General features: G+C 39.8%; 1 long non-coding RNA gene across 1 annotated transcript in view; it reads left to right on the top strand.

Moving 5' to 3' along the window:
- Positions 1-5,929: 5,929 nt before the first annotated feature.
- The window catches only part of LOC148096947 (uncharacterized), a 34,050-nt gene continuing 24,289 nt past the window's right edge, over positions 5,930-15,690 (top strand). The window contains exon 1 of the long non-coding RNA XR_015717037.1: positions 5,930-6,171. This is a non-coding gene — a long non-coding RNA (uncharacterized LOC148096947). The remainder of the gene's footprint in view (positions 6,172-15,690) is intronic.

The raw sequence follows: 15,690 nt of genomic DNA, 5'->3' as shown, positions 1-15,690 counted from the left end.
GGATGATATCCACATGCAGAATGTCATAACTACCACAATATAGATTTCTCATTATGAAGCTGTTGTAGAGCTCTGTCTGAAAGAAACAGGAAAAGTCTTTGTAGATGGATTTGTGGATCTTTTGGGCCTCGGCATGCATTGACAATGGAGTGATGTGATCTTCAATGCAATAACAGACTAGAATGGATAGGATGGGGCCCACAAATTGAACTGTGTGAAAAGTGATAATAAAATCTGTTTCAGTGAGTAGAACAAAAATCACCTGGGTACAAGGTTACATAGGCATTAGGCACGGGTTTGCTGGGACTTCATATTTTCTATGGCTCTTTGCTACATACAAATATTTATAGACATGAATATTCTGAGGTAAATGTGCACACAGGGAAGTGCAGTGATGGATGGTTGGTTTCGTCAAATTCTCTTCTTCATGCATGAGTAATTGGCCACTGTACTTTCTAATGTGGAATGTTGGCAGTATAGGGAAGGAAGGGGTGGATGAAGAGCAGCATGCATGCAACCACACAATTGAGATACTTAGGTAATATTCATTTGGTCTTTTGTCTTATGTTTACGTTATGCTCTAAAGCTTCTGTGATCATAAGTTAACTAATTTGATATTTTGAGTTTACCTGTAATGTATGACAGCACTAAGCTATAGCCCAAATGGTGGCATAGACTTTGCTTTGCATTGTTTGTTATTTTATATAGGTATATGTTATATTGATTATATTTCTGCTCTTTCTGAGTTACCTGACCTCCGCTACAGTCCTTCCTGGTTTGGCTGAAAGAGGAGGCTGAGGGTGGAGCTGGTTTAAATGCAGAAGCCAATAAAGTGGACTGGGCCATCTATTGTGATCATGCAGGGGGAATGGGGTTCTTCTTGAATGATGGTTAGCTGTTATCTCTTTAGTTTTCACCTTTGGTGTATATAATGGTTTATTCATTTGCTATATAACTGGAGCTGTTTCTCATTTGGGCAGGTCAGTTTTTTTGAGTTATGTTTTTGTTAAGTGACTTTTGAGTAGCGTTCTGTTAAGTTAACCTCTTTTATGGGCCCACTTGGTTCTTAAAAACTTTATTTTTGTTATTTTGAATTTTTGTAATCATCTTGTCCTTTTTGGGGGTATAATAAAACCCATTTTTTTGAAGATTACATTTGTGCCTGTGTGTTCCTGGCTGCTTGGATCATGACAAGCAGAATAACAGTCTTGAGGCGAGCTAACAGTTCTGCCTTATCGCGGCCAAAGGGACCGATGTTGATTCATAAGCAGTTAACTGGCTGATAACAATTCCCTCTTACCAGTTACTCCTTCAACCTCTCCTTCCACCCTCGCCACCCATTCTCTTTCTGGTCAACCCTGGATGTGATTGAGTTTTATTCTAGTTTTTGCTTCATCTATGTCTCCTGATTTATGAGCCTTTTCCTGTCCTCTATGTAGTCTGTCTTGTCCTCAGTGTTTTACTTTCAGTCATGCCTGTGCGTCAGTCTCTCCCCGTGTTCCATGTTCTAGTTGTCAAGCTTGTGCTGTCATGGCTACATGTTTCCATGTTTCCTGTTTTATTTTGAAGAGTCTTCCATGTTCATTGAGTTTAGTTTTACTTTTCCCTGTGGTGTCATGATCATTTGTGTCATCTGTGTCTTCCCAGGTGTTTCCACTTCCCCCATTACCCTCCTGTGTATTTAAGTCCTTTGCCTCCTTCTATTCTTTGCCGGGTTGTCTGTTCATTGTCATGTCAGGTCACAGAATTTCTGCTACTCCTCAAGTTCATGCTCATGTTTAGACTTTTTTCATATTTACGTTTGCATGTTCCTGTTCAGTTTCATGTTCTTGTCTCTCGTAATTGTTGTCATAGCTGGTTTAGGTTTTTCCCAGTCTAGGTTTTAGTTTAGTTTCACCCTGCCTTGTTTTTCAGTTTTTGGACATCAGCCCGAAATAAATGGCTCGTTTTTTGTTAAAGATTCAGTTCCGTCTCTCCCTTGTCTGCTTTTGGGTCTGCTCCATAAACACACCGGCAATCCCCACCATGACAGTTTTATCAGCATTCGACCAGTGTCCAATCTACAACCTGTTTATGTACTTCAACTGAAATAAAAGACTGTACCACAAAACTGGCATCATGGCACCTTAAAATTGCTGGTGCCAAAGTTGAACCGACTGACATCAAATTGCTGTTTTGATTATTCAGTGCCTTCATTGATTCTTATGTCGTTTTAAAGTAGATTTTTTGTCATTCTTTTTCTAATTTTGGTTCTGTGTGATGTCAGTCAGAGCACATATCCCTATGTGGTCATCCTGGGCACACAGCTCTCATTATTATCATTGGGCAGGATTTTGGATGTTTGTTAGTGGGGTGAGGGCTGGTGCCTCCATCATCCAGTAAACTCGTAAGAATATGGTCCTTAAGAATGGTGACAATTTTAAATGCCTTACTATTTTTCATTCTGGATGGTCCTTGATCATAGACTTCTATAGGTCATACCTGGAAAAGCCTGGTAGGTCACCAGGGGGTGTGTATTGAGGTGGGGGTAGTGTTATGGTTGAGCGGGGTTGGGCTTTTGTCTCCTTCCTTTCTCTCTTTTTTACTCTTCTTTTTCTCTTGCTCTCAGATGGAGTTATGAACTGGTCCTTCCTATCGGGCCCATCTGCAAATGGAGTTTTGCTTTGCCGGGCTTCTATCCCACACCTGCTGCTATTTAATCAGCTCATGGTATTTAAGAATCTGCCAGATCATTGTCACCATAATGGTGGTAATTAGGCCTCCCTTGTTACAAACTAGCTTCCGTGTTTCTCAACCAGTAGCAGTTTTGCCTTATTTATTCAGTAGTCTGCCTGAATCCTGGGTGAACCTTCCCAGGTTCCTGACTTGTGTAGCTTTGAGCAGTTTAACAGACACTGAGTCAAACAGTTGGACTTTCATCACTCCATATAGGTATTTAGCCTGCCCACCAATAGCTCCAAGGTGAGGTTCGAGGAATCAGCAAGTAAGGGTTCAAACTACAATTATAAATCAAAGACTTATCAGCTCTTCCTGGATACTGCTGACATCCTCTGTCTTCTTTCACAAAACTCCAGCCCCACTTTAGTAGACATAACACCCTTTCAAACTACTTACCTGCTCTGCATTGACATCTTTTACCAGTTGAATAAATCTTTTAAACCTGCTCGCTGTGTCTGATTTACAGCTGAACATGACATCTCATTAAGCTCCACCCATCTGCTGTTCAAATCTTTGGTTTGCAAGTGGCTGACAATCTTGCGAAAGTCAACGTAAATGAAAATGAGTTAAAACAGTTTGTCTCTGCCAATTGCCCAGTACAAGACAAATGTCTATGAGTGTATCTATGAGAGTGTGCTATGCAAAACTATCATCTCAAGCTACAGTGGGTTTGAGCTTTCAGAACCACATATTTACTCAGATATGAGACAAACATGTTCAGATTAACAGAAAATGGGCAGATGTCTGAAAGGGCCCTCTGATACTCACTCATATCACACACACACCCTCACACACACACACACACACACACACACACACACACACACACACACACACACACACACACAGACGTATGCATAGAGCTAGAGATGCTATAAGCCCTACAAATTGGTGGGGTCTATTTCAGTCTCCTGTGAAAGTTTAGTAAACTCAGCTGGCCTTTTGGCCCATATCCTCTGCCTTATCCTTATCTTGTGTGTGTATGTCAGTGTGTTAGTCTGTGTGTGTGTGTGTGCATGCGTGCGTGCATGCGTGTGTGTGTGTGTGTGTGTGTGCGTAGCACACAGCCAGCTACATCACAGGCTGACAGAGCCCTTTCCTTTTATAGCTGCCCCCCGAGTAACCAGGCCTGAAAAGGGAAGAGGACAGGGGACAGACACTGTGTCACATTCTCACACACACCTGCTCAGTAAGACACACACTTATATACACTCTAGCACACAATGTCCAGTGTATTGATACGCAGATGCACAGAGCTCTTGTGCTTGCGGTAGTTTAAATGTACACATATGTAGGAACCTTTTAATATCTATAAAAACATGTACACAAAAATAGCAATACATAAAGTATACTGTACAATCTTTGCAGAACACACATGCACACACAAACAGGCCAGGCACATTCATGTGGCTATAACAATAAAGGTGATCTCTGCTCTGCATTAGGCTGAGATATACAGTTCCTCTTCATGCTGCTGATCTACATCTTTTCTAATTAACAACAATAATTCCTATCTCTCCTCTTTTTACTGTTGTGGTAATAGGGGATATCATGACAGGTATTAACCCAATTATCATGAGAATTATAGCCTCCTCCATGCCCTAGCTGTGTTCCAGTGTGAAACAGTAACCATCACCATCCATCCTGCTTCCATAACAAAGCCCATTAGGAGCCTCACAGCCACAGTTATGGCTCAATGGATATTTGCATGAGAGGGAATAAGCTTTATCTAAATAGATACTTCTAAACTCAACATAAGCTAACTTTTACAAGGCTGTTTTCAGCTTTTGCCTGACTAAACTGATGAATAAGATAAGATTTTAACAGTGGAACACCAGTGTATCATCCAATAGAGGTGTAGTTGTCAGTCTCACTTGGTTGATGAGAAAAACTCTGGTCTCATTTATGATGAACCTGTGTTGCACTGAAATATTTCATGACAATTTGGCAATCAGATGTATTAACCATCTGAGCTCTAAGTTGCCATTATGATGTATCCAATCCTTAAGTCTGATCTTAGGTTATCAGAATATGTCATTTTTGTTTTTATTGAACTGGTCTCCCATGACTTTGACAATCCATGACGATTCTGACCCTTTTCGAAGTCTGATTACATTTTATTTTTTTCGGAAAAGGCCATTTTGTCCATCTCCAAAATATATGGTTAGATTTGATAGCTTAGACTTTAGAGGGTTAACTACACAGCTATGCTCAACATGCATGAAAATAAAACAAAATACAATAAAAACAGACTTTCAGACCTGCAAACTACATGGATTTCTGGGAGTTGCTGTTTACGGCATTTTCTGCTGAAAAATCACAAGCTCACAATATACTGCGTACATATTAAATAAAGAGACTGACTTAACTTTGCCAGTTGATAACAAATATTTTTAGTATTTTACCAGTTTTATAAAGTTAGATTTTCACAATAAACAGGTGTAAGACAAAATGTCAGACGGAGGAACAATTCTGCATTTAATAAACTGAAGTGCGAAAGCCAGCAAGTTAAATGTGCTTTTGCCTCAAAATTTGCATCTTAGAGTCAAATCACAATAAGCATAGATTAATTTTCATTTAAAATTTTAAGCTTTATTTATTTAAAATATCTCCCAGTCAGTTAACCCATGGGATTCTCAATTCTCTCCTCATCTTTATGTTGAGGATGACAATCTAAAGGGTGAGTTGGAATCTATGCACTTCACACTGTATCTCCTCCTGGGATTTGATATATGTGGTGAACTGAAAAGTGTATGAACAGTAACATCAGTCTGGGCTCCCCACTGCATATGAGCAGTGATCCACTAATATACTGATGAAAGGACGTAGAGAAAGAGGAAGGATCTGATTGTTAGGAGAGGATGGATTTTTCGAGGGGAAAGTCAATTATGGCTCACAAAGCACTTGGTTAAAATATCAAGGTCACCATACGGTGATAGGCCCTCTATGCGCGTGCTGTGTCAAAGTGCCATTTTTCATCGCTTTGTGTCTCTTCTGGAGGTTAGATCCATTTGGGATCCATTTATTAACCCTAAAGTGCTTGTGCTGGCAGGAGCTGGGCTCTCTGTGGTGTGGGGCTGGAGAGCTAAGAAGAGGTCGGCAGTGGAGACAGACAGAGCAGTGTGTTTGTGCCTGTGTGTACAGCAAGGGGTTGTTGCTTGTAGTCATGCACATGCACTCCGCCCATCTATCTAACAGAGTAACACTCGGACACGCTGTGATGGACAGAGGGGACACGGAAATCTACACAAACTCAATCTGTGCTTATTGTCAATAAAGATTAGAGAGATCATCAAAGAAAAGATGGGGACGGTTGTTTTTACCGCAATAATGACACGGTGCTTTAGGAGATTAAAAATCAATGGAGCCCAGCAGCTCACTGAGCGACAGTATCTTGAGATGTACAGTGTCCAAATGACTTTTCTGTTCCAGCCATCGAAGCAAAAGGTGAAGGTAAGTCCATAGCTCTGTCAGTGAAGAACAATATTTCTTTGTTGTAGGACTCAACAAAGAGGTCTGTTCAAAAGTGTATACAGCCAGCCCGGAGTGACTAAATTGCAATAAACATATACATTTTTCTATTTTTCATTCAAAATCTGTAACATGGATTCCAAAGATTTTGACCTTGAGAGCAGCATTAATTTAACAGTGACTGTATTATGGTCTAGATCCATCAATGTAAATGTAATCCTAAATGTTCTTTGTAATTTCAGTAACTTGTAACTGGTGGCATGGCTGTTTTCTTGGAATTTTCTGCTCTTCTATTTGTATCCTTGGAAAGCCAGAGACAGGGTAAACAGCAGCGGATAACGGCCAAGGCATCAAGGCCTACAAATATATATAACTCTCCACTGAAACTACAACAAATAACAAACTGTCAGTCAGGCAAGGTGACAGGTGATAGAGTGACCCTCCTTTTGAAACACAAGAAAGGAAGTATATCAGAGCTGCTACACCATCCTGTATTTACATAACTGTCTGTTGGAGGCATATGGGACCCTGCAGGTCAGACAGGTTGTCAATAACAAACAATGTTAAGATGATGTGTAGCAGGCTGATGCTTTGACTTAAAATAGATACAGCAGCATACACACCTGCATCAAGATACTATAGCTGAATGATATTAAGGAAACACGCTGTGTGTAACAGCAGCATATGATCTATATTTCTTTAGGATGTGTTAAGTTCTAGCCTGTATGAGATATCCTGACAGAGCATACAAACAAGGACTATAGACTGGAATGTGCTAGTACTCTAAATCTCCATTCTTTGTAATTGCCAACAGGAGGCAGGTTCACTGATGTAAAAAGGCTGATTTTACTGAAATGGGAAATGACCCTACTGCTCACCTGATCTGTGACATAACTAAATACTTTTCTGACAAGTTCAAGGACTCAATTGTTGGTTCAAAGTCTTATTAAATACAACATTTTGCTATGGCTAAGCTTCTCATCACTTGACCAACTATTATAGTGCTTTTCTACTTTCCTTGAACACTCGAGCACTTTATATAGTATTGTCATTCACACATTTCTATCTAATATTCATACTTTGGCATGCAGATGGGAGCGGCCAAGTGTTTGAACTACCAACTCTAAACAGATAAAGGCTAAAGCATGTACAAATTTAAGCATATTAGCCAAGATAGAAGTGAAGCCAGCCAGTTGTAACTTAGCTATGCAATATAAATCTATGATTGCTTGTTTTGTTTTTTCAAATTTAAGTCAACTTTATGTTGATTATATTAAAGTATAGGCTTGTGTCTCAATTTTGCACAATACATACAAAAATGCAACATAATAATCCAGCACAGTCCTGTAAAGCTGGCATCACAGTTCATGTGTTCAGCTTGCACATAAGAGCGTGAGCTGACTGCAGTTCACTGAATGGCCACAGGTGGCATTAATAGCAATGCAAAGCATTCCTGTCATTACGATGAATTGTTAAATACTGTGGTGCTCATTGTTACAATCTCAGACTGAAACCTTTTTATAAAAATGCTAAAGGCATTTTGTGGCACTAATTACTTATTTTCTTTTAAACTTGGCTTAAATCATTATACTATCATAGGTCCTAATTAGCTTTTTAATTAAACTTGGCCTACATTTTTCTTGTTTTGTATTTTTCTTTCTTTTTTTGTTGTTAAGATGTTCTTCTTCTGTGAACATTTACAACAAAGGTAATTAAGATAATGGAGCCTGCTTCACAATTGTCTGTCAGGGGAAAGCATGACCAAATCAGGTAAATGCCCTTGGATGTACCAGATTAGGAAATTAGCTGTTTGATAATTCATTCAGTGGGTATGGTAAAGCTTCTTTGAATCTCTTGTGTTCATTATGCCTACTGGTATGTTTGATTCATGTGTTGCTAGTCCTTTTTGTCTTTTGGAAAACTGAGACGCCTGTGAATGGATGTGATTGATCAGGGGATGTACTGTACCTTACACATTGGTGGAGTGGTACTTAGTGTGTGTGTGTGTTGGAATGTGTATATCACTACATATATGTTTGTGCATGTCTTCGTGTGTCACTGTGTCATCTGATTCTGGCTCATCAGCATGAAGCATTCTGCAATGAACACAGTCCATTAACAGTTCCCTCTAAAGGTGATTCAATGCTGACTCAGGTTCTGAGGAGAAGGAAGTGATTCTTGAAGGACAGTCTTCTGATGATGAACTCCCCCTTTTACAACCCCCATCCCCTGGAGTGAAGAATTGTGGGATTTGCACTCCAACCCCAACCCTGTCACAAAAGGGAACTGAACAGTCTAGGGGAAAAAATGCTGATGTGAGAAATCAGGAGAAAACCATGCTGGGGTCAAGGAGAACAGAAACGCAAACAGCGAGGTGTAATGATTTAACTCAACTATAACACTTTCTATAAGAGTAAGAGAGGCCAAAGGAATAAGGAATTAAATAAGCTGTAAGGAGCAAAAAGAAAAAAAAAGAAAAAAATACTCAGGAAGATAAATGAGTGTGTGAACAAGATAACACAAAGAATAGAATAGATAGAGAGTCATGTGTATGAGCAGGAAATGTTCCGATATTATCCCACAGTCTCTTTAGACAGTTTTTCTACGATAAGAGGTGATACCTCGAGTGTAAAAGGTGTTGGCTTGAAAGAGAGCTTGAGAAAAAAGAGAGATAGAGATGTAGACGGATAGAGAGGCACAGATTAAATGGAGAAAGGAGGGTGACATCACTTAGGAGATGAAACCAGCCAAAGAATAGTGTGCCCTTCAGGCTGCCGCACACTCACAAACATAGTTGTGATTTCATCACTTCACAGGGCATTGTATTGACTTACTTGATTTTTTCTGGTGACTTTTTATACAAACTAACTACTTATTGCCTGCTCCAAACAACTATCATACCCTTCACCCTGAATACATGTCTTTAAAATGTAATGATCTCATTATGGGGTGTTTTTTTGTTGTTGTTGTTGTTTTTTTGGCCAGAACTGACCTCTGCCAAGCCAACAGTCTCAAACATCATACTCAGTTATTGGGCAATAATAAATTACACTAATTACTGTTATTAGTTATTACTGAATATTTGATCAAGAAGAAGTAGTATAAACATTTGACAACTCATGTTTTAAATTTAAAACACAGACAATGTGCCCGAAAAAAAAAGGGAAAATTATCATGAGTAATGAAGTGGTGTTTCCTGACTGAGAACGTCTAACTGAATGAGAATAATGCTGCATTTCCCTAAGGAAAGAGCATTCAAATCTGTTCAGTTTTATTTAAACAGTGCCAAATCACAGCAACAGTTGCCTCAAGCTGCTTTATATCGTATAAAAAGGCTTTATCATAGGCTTTATAAAAAGCCTATGATAGTACGGGGAAAACAGAAGAACAGAAAAAAAACAAAAAATTGTCAGATTTGTCTCACTGTTATGCATCTCCTCCTTAGTAGCTTCAGAGTTCGTCCTCTTAGTGTCCTATTTCTAAGTCCTCCTGTCCTATTTCTGAACTTCTCACTTTTACATCATAGTATCTTTTCCTCCTCTCAGCAGCCTTTTGAGAGTTTTGGCTTCCTTCATACCTCCTTTCCATTTCATCCCATAGTTGTACTGGTCACTGTGCAGCTTCAGAAACATATAAACTGACAGTCTCCCATACAGAAGGTAGAATGAAGAATTGTATTCCAGTAGCTCCATTAATGACTTCCAGAATTTCTTCACAAATAAAATGTAAACATTAGAGACAAATCTCATTAAGTACAGACACTTTAATACCTATTGATATTTACTTAGATATGTGAAATATGCTCTTTTTCTTTTCTCTTCTTGTTCCAATTACCCCTTATAACAGGATGCAGTAGATGATGTAGATGGTTGCACCTCCCTTGCCGTTGTCATTTTTTTTCCATAGGTGGTTGTTGGATTGGATTTTCAGAATGCTCTAGAGTATTTACCTTTGAACTAAATTGAACTAAACTAAATTTAATTGTTACAGCATGATAAAGCACAAGATGAAAGCTGAGCGACAAGACTGTCTTTGGTTGCAAACAGAATTGGACGTTATTGAAGGTGTTGTAAATTCTGTTGCAGTGGCTTTTTTTCACTGATGATGAAGTGAGTGATGACACATGAGAGTGGATAGTGCTGGAGCCCTTCAGCGTAGCAAAGCTCAGTTCGAATCATGATGTTTCTGCCTCAGGGGACCTACCTCCTCGTACAGCTGACTCTGGCTGTAAACCAATGGTGATGTGAATCAAAACCCCTGTAGCCAAGAGAAATTTGTGCATGAGCCCACTTCCAGTCTCCATTTTGCATTTTAATGTAAATGGCATCATGCATTAATCCTATTCTTACTAATGTTTTGTACAAAAATCTACAGCAGAAAAACTGAATCCCTGCAAGGATGTTTTCATAGCCTAAACCAGAGGTTGGGAAACCTTTTTGGCTGAGAGAGCCATGAACGCCACATATTTTAAAATGTAATTCCGTGAGAGCCATACAATATGCTTAAAACTAAGTACAAGTAAATGAGTGTATTTTATGCAAGACCAACACTTTTAAAGTACAATAAGTCTCTGAAATATTTTTAATAACGTTGTTATGCTGTTGCTAACCAAAGATGAATAAAGTACTTCTTATCATTAATGCGACTTCTGGCGCTGCATGGGTTTGCTGATGGCTTTGTAGTCTGGTTGATACGTGGTGAGATTAAGCTTCATGCAGGCGTTGAGACTTCCATTCGTTAAACGCGATCGTAGGTTGGTCTTAATGTTCTTTAGATGTGAGAACGACTGCTCACATGCATATGTAGAGCCAAACATTATCAGTACAGCAATACTCACACGCTGCAGTGTGTGGTATGTGATGTGAACAACAAAGAGTTCTAGCTTGTTTTCAAACGCAAACAGTGCTTGTTGAAGGGATAAGACTGTATTTCCAACACCTTGCATTTTCACATTGAGCTGGTTCAGATGTTCAGTCATGTCCACGAGATAGTAGAACTTCAGGAGCCACTCACTGTTAGCTAACTCAGGATGCTCGAAGTTTTTCATTTCAAAAAAAGTCTGGATTTTGCTCAGACAAGCTGCGAAACAGCTGAGCACCTTCCCTCTTGAGAACCAACACACATTGCTGTGCAGAAGAAGACCAGGATAATTATTCCCAACTTCATCCAGCAGTGTTTTAAACTGGTGATCATTTAAAGCTCGGGCAACAATAAAGTTGACCACCCAAATGACCAGCGACATCACCTCACCAAGGTGCTCGCCACACATCTGAGCACAAAGCGCCTCCTGATGTAGAATGCAGAGAAAACTTAGGATGGGTCTCTTTTCATGTTCACGAAGACGCGCTACAAATCCTCTGTACACAGCGAAATAAGTTTATCCATCGGTAGATTTTTTTCTTTGGCGAACTCAGTGAAAGACTTGAATAAATCCTCCCCTCTTGTTGTCCCTTTCATAGGCAAAACAGCAAGACTTTCCTCACGCAGTGTGTCACCGACAACATACCTTGCAATCACGCTGAACTGGGATAAATGGCTTACGTCTGTTGACTCATCCAAAGTGAGAGAAAAGAAGGGTGCTGCATTTATGTCCTTCACTTGTGTTGCCTCAATTGGATTTGACATCATGATGGTACGATCGTGAACAGTTCTTGCCAACAGAGGCATGTCTTTTATTCGTTTGACTATCTTGTCTTTATCCGAAAAGTCATTAAAAAGTTCATCAAGCATTAATGTTTTGGCATACTCCCCATCTGTGAATGGCTTTCCGTTTCTTACAATTGCTAAAGCGCCAGCAAAGCTAGCTGAATTCCAATCACCTTGTTGGGTCCAAACACGGAGTTGCTGCTGACTAGCTTGCTCTCTGCACAGTAGCTCTTGACATGCTTTCTTCCTGCTGTCCCCCGCAGGATATTTCGATGCAAAAGTAGTATGGCGTGTGTCGAAGTGACGCTTTAGATTTTACAGTTTCATCGATGCAATTTTATCATTACATATTGGACACACTGCAGAACCTGCTCTCTCCACAAAGGCGAATTCCTCTGTCTATTCCTGCTGAAAAGTACGATACTCCTCATCTTTTTTTCTTTTAGCCATCTTCTTCGATGAAAGGGTTGCTGCAATTAGCTAACTGACTACTTGATTAAGAGGCGGGAAGGTTACTTTCTGACCTCACCACAACCCGTGTACGTTAGGTATTATCCAATAAAATTTTGGTGTTGTCCTAGAGGGCAGCTGGGATTGGCTCCAGCCACCCCCAACCATGAACATGAGCGGAAGGAAATTAATGGATTACAATACATGAGAATGTCAAAAGAGCCACATCTGGCTCGCGAGCCAGTGATTCCCGACCCCTAGCCTAAACATGTATTCACTATTCGCTATATACTGATCTGCACCACCCAGGTCTATTCCCATTATTTGACTGCTTTTTAAGCTGGCTATGGCCAGAACTTGATTGAAAATGCCCCACCAGTTACCACTCACCCATTTTCTTCCACTTATCAAATTCAGGGTCGTGAGTCATCATAGAACTTTGAACTTGGGAGAAATCCAGAGTATCCAGAGAGAACCCACACAGACATGGAGAGGACATGCAAACTCCACAGAGAATGGAACTTCTTGCTGTGAGGTGACAGTGTTAACCACCACTGAAATTACTGAAAGAGAACACAGACAGCAACACATGACATGTAAAAACATTCAGACACATGATGTACAAAATCTCTATCTTATCAACTAGTAAAGGTAATGCATTAGACTTGTAAGATCTCTGGACTTTTAGATGATAATCTTTTTTTGTATTTCATGGACTCTACTTGTGAAAATGTTTACTGTGTTCATTCCACCACTGAATAAACTATGTATAAAATAAGCTGATTGCTGCTGTAGCTGCTGAAGCACTGCATTGTATTTCTCCAAAAAAACTGCAGAAATTGGAGAAAGTGTCACGAAGTGGGATGGACTCAAGCGCAGAATACAGTTCTGTGTATTACTATACAACACCAGGTGCACATATATACAAGTGAGAGGGCGGGGGGAATCCAGGGCACAGGAAAATCCAGGATAGGAGCTCTTCACACACGAGGGACTTCACAAAAAACACAGAACACCAGCAAGCCCGCACACCAAGGGTTCCAGGGAAACGGAATTCCTGTTACAGACAACAAGTGATTAATCCAAAGGGTCAGCGATACGAAAAGGCAACAAGAGACTAGTAGTCCGGAGCTTACTACCGAGGTTACTCAATAGTCCAGCGACGAGATGTTTCCAGCCACTTCCTTAAGTAGTGGATGAGTTCAGGCGATGAGCCACAGGTGTGTGATTAACTTCAGGTGCGAGGGCCAGGGGCAGGAGCCCGCAATGAGCTCCGCCCCGGCGAGACACGGCAAGCGTGAGAGAGGTAGATGTAAACAAGAAACATATTTAGCCAACCTGAGTCAGCCGGGAAGACACGGGGACCATGACAGAAAGAGAGTGATCCATAAAGGGGGCCCTGTTGATGCTAATGTAAAGAAAACAGTAGGTATACAGATTGAAAACCTGTAAAAAACAAAAAAAAAAGCATGCTGCCTAATCCTAGTCCTCACTCATAGAAAGCAGTTTCACAAAAAAAATCCTACAGCAAATTAGAAGGTTCATGGCAAGCTAAATAACACTGTAATAACCACCACCGCCAAGAAAAAAACAGAACAGTAAATTAAGTTCAAACACCTTTATTTCTTTACTTTTTACATTTATTTGATACTGAATTCAGTGGCACTTTCAGATGTGAGGACCAATTGTGGCCATGAATAAACACATATTAAACCTCTTGGTCAAAGCACTGACTGTTGCCTATAATGGCATTATAATGTGAATTTCTATTAATGTTGAGTGAAGAATAAACAGCTTACTTATTTTACTTTGTGTAAAATAACCTGTTTTATACATTTTTATACAGTATAGTGGATACAGTATAATATGTACAGTTGTTTCCCGATTGAACTGATGATCTCATCATGTATTCCTTCTTTATTTTCTGTAAGAGACCAAAATCAACACAGCACTGGTGAATCTGTTTGATTCGGTTAAATAATAAAAACAACCAGAGACGGCAACACCACCTTTCCTCATCATCATGTAGCGCCTTGTTTTTCTTAAAAGCCCTTTTTTCTGTGTCTTTTGTTTCTAGCACTTACAGAGTAAACATTTATATTTTTCTCAGGCCTGAGGGTTCTGATCTGAATATTCATAGACTATTGATTATTTCAGCTCTGGAAATGGAGGCTACCCTGTCACCCTTATATGGTAAACACCTGTTCCTCACTTTTCTATGAGTGTGTCTTTAAAGGTTAATTGATAGAACAAAGTAATAGCTGAGGATGAAGCTGGTCACAGGAGTTTATTACCAGCATCAGCAATCTACCCAACAGTTGAAAAAAATCACAAGCTAACAATAAATGACTAACAGCAAATATGTATCGACAGTATTATATGAATCATGCGATTAAAATACACATTACTTTGAATCTTTTTCTTACTCACAACTCAGATGAATGTACTTGTTTTAAACAACTCTCAGCGCAATCCTTCTTATTTTGTGGATTCTGTCACTAACGCAGGTGTTCAGTCGCATTAATGTGTTTTTTATTTTTTACTTCCATCCATCCATCCATTCTGTTCCGCTTATTTTTTTCAGGGTCACTGAGGGGCTGGAGCCTATCCCAGCTACGATAGAGTGAGAGGCAGGATACACCCTGGACTGGTCCCCAGTCTGTCGCACGGATAACACATAGAGACAGGCAACCATTCGCACTCACATTGTGTGTTATTAAGTTAGTTTTTAAGTTGCTCTGTATTTGACCTCTTAAGGCAATTGTAAAACACAGGGGTTTCCAGCTAGATTTCTGAGAAGCTCTGGGAATAATGTTAACAAACCAATTTAAAATGTCAGAGAGCAGTGTAGCATATGACAGTGGCAAGAAGGACAGAGTCATCTCCTCATTATATCAACCCTTAATGCTGTAGACTTTTGTCACTAGGTTAACGGAGTTTACAAAATGTCCATGCAGTTATAATTTTGGAGCAACAAGAGGAGATCTGTTTCACTTTGTCTCAAAGGGAGATGGGAGATGTAGCGTATTGGTGCATACAGTCACAGTTTGAGTGAATGTCAGAGGCCTTTTTATCCCTCACTGTCTTTGTGATTGATACACTCAAAGTGTGAACTGAAGGCTTTGTGTGAGGCACATAAAGGAAAGGCAGCTGCTCCAAAGTCTTTTTAATAGCAATAAATCAAACTGGAAACAAATACATCAGTGATAACGAAACATGTTTTTTGATGCAGTGAAATAATATATTATTTGTTGATAATGTGGCAAGCTCAGACAAGGAGGAGACAGAGGTGTTGTTTGGTATTGCTTCCCCATATTGTCAGGGAGCACAGGCGTTTATTTCCAACAGAAAAACACCGCCGCTAACCCAACTGCTCGGCGTAGCTCTAGCATAACAACAACAAGA

The sequence above is a fragment of the Neolamprologus brichardi genome, chromosome 20 (genome assembly GCF_056152115.1).
Source record: "Neolamprologus brichardi isolate AB-2024 chromosome 20, ASM5615211v1, whole genome shotgun sequence".
NCBI lineage: Eukaryota > Metazoa > Chordata > Actinopteri > Cichliformes > Cichlidae > Neolamprologus > Neolamprologus brichardi.
The sequence above is the reverse complement of the archived record's forward strand: the minus strand, read 5'-3'. Positions and strand labels throughout refer to the sequence as shown.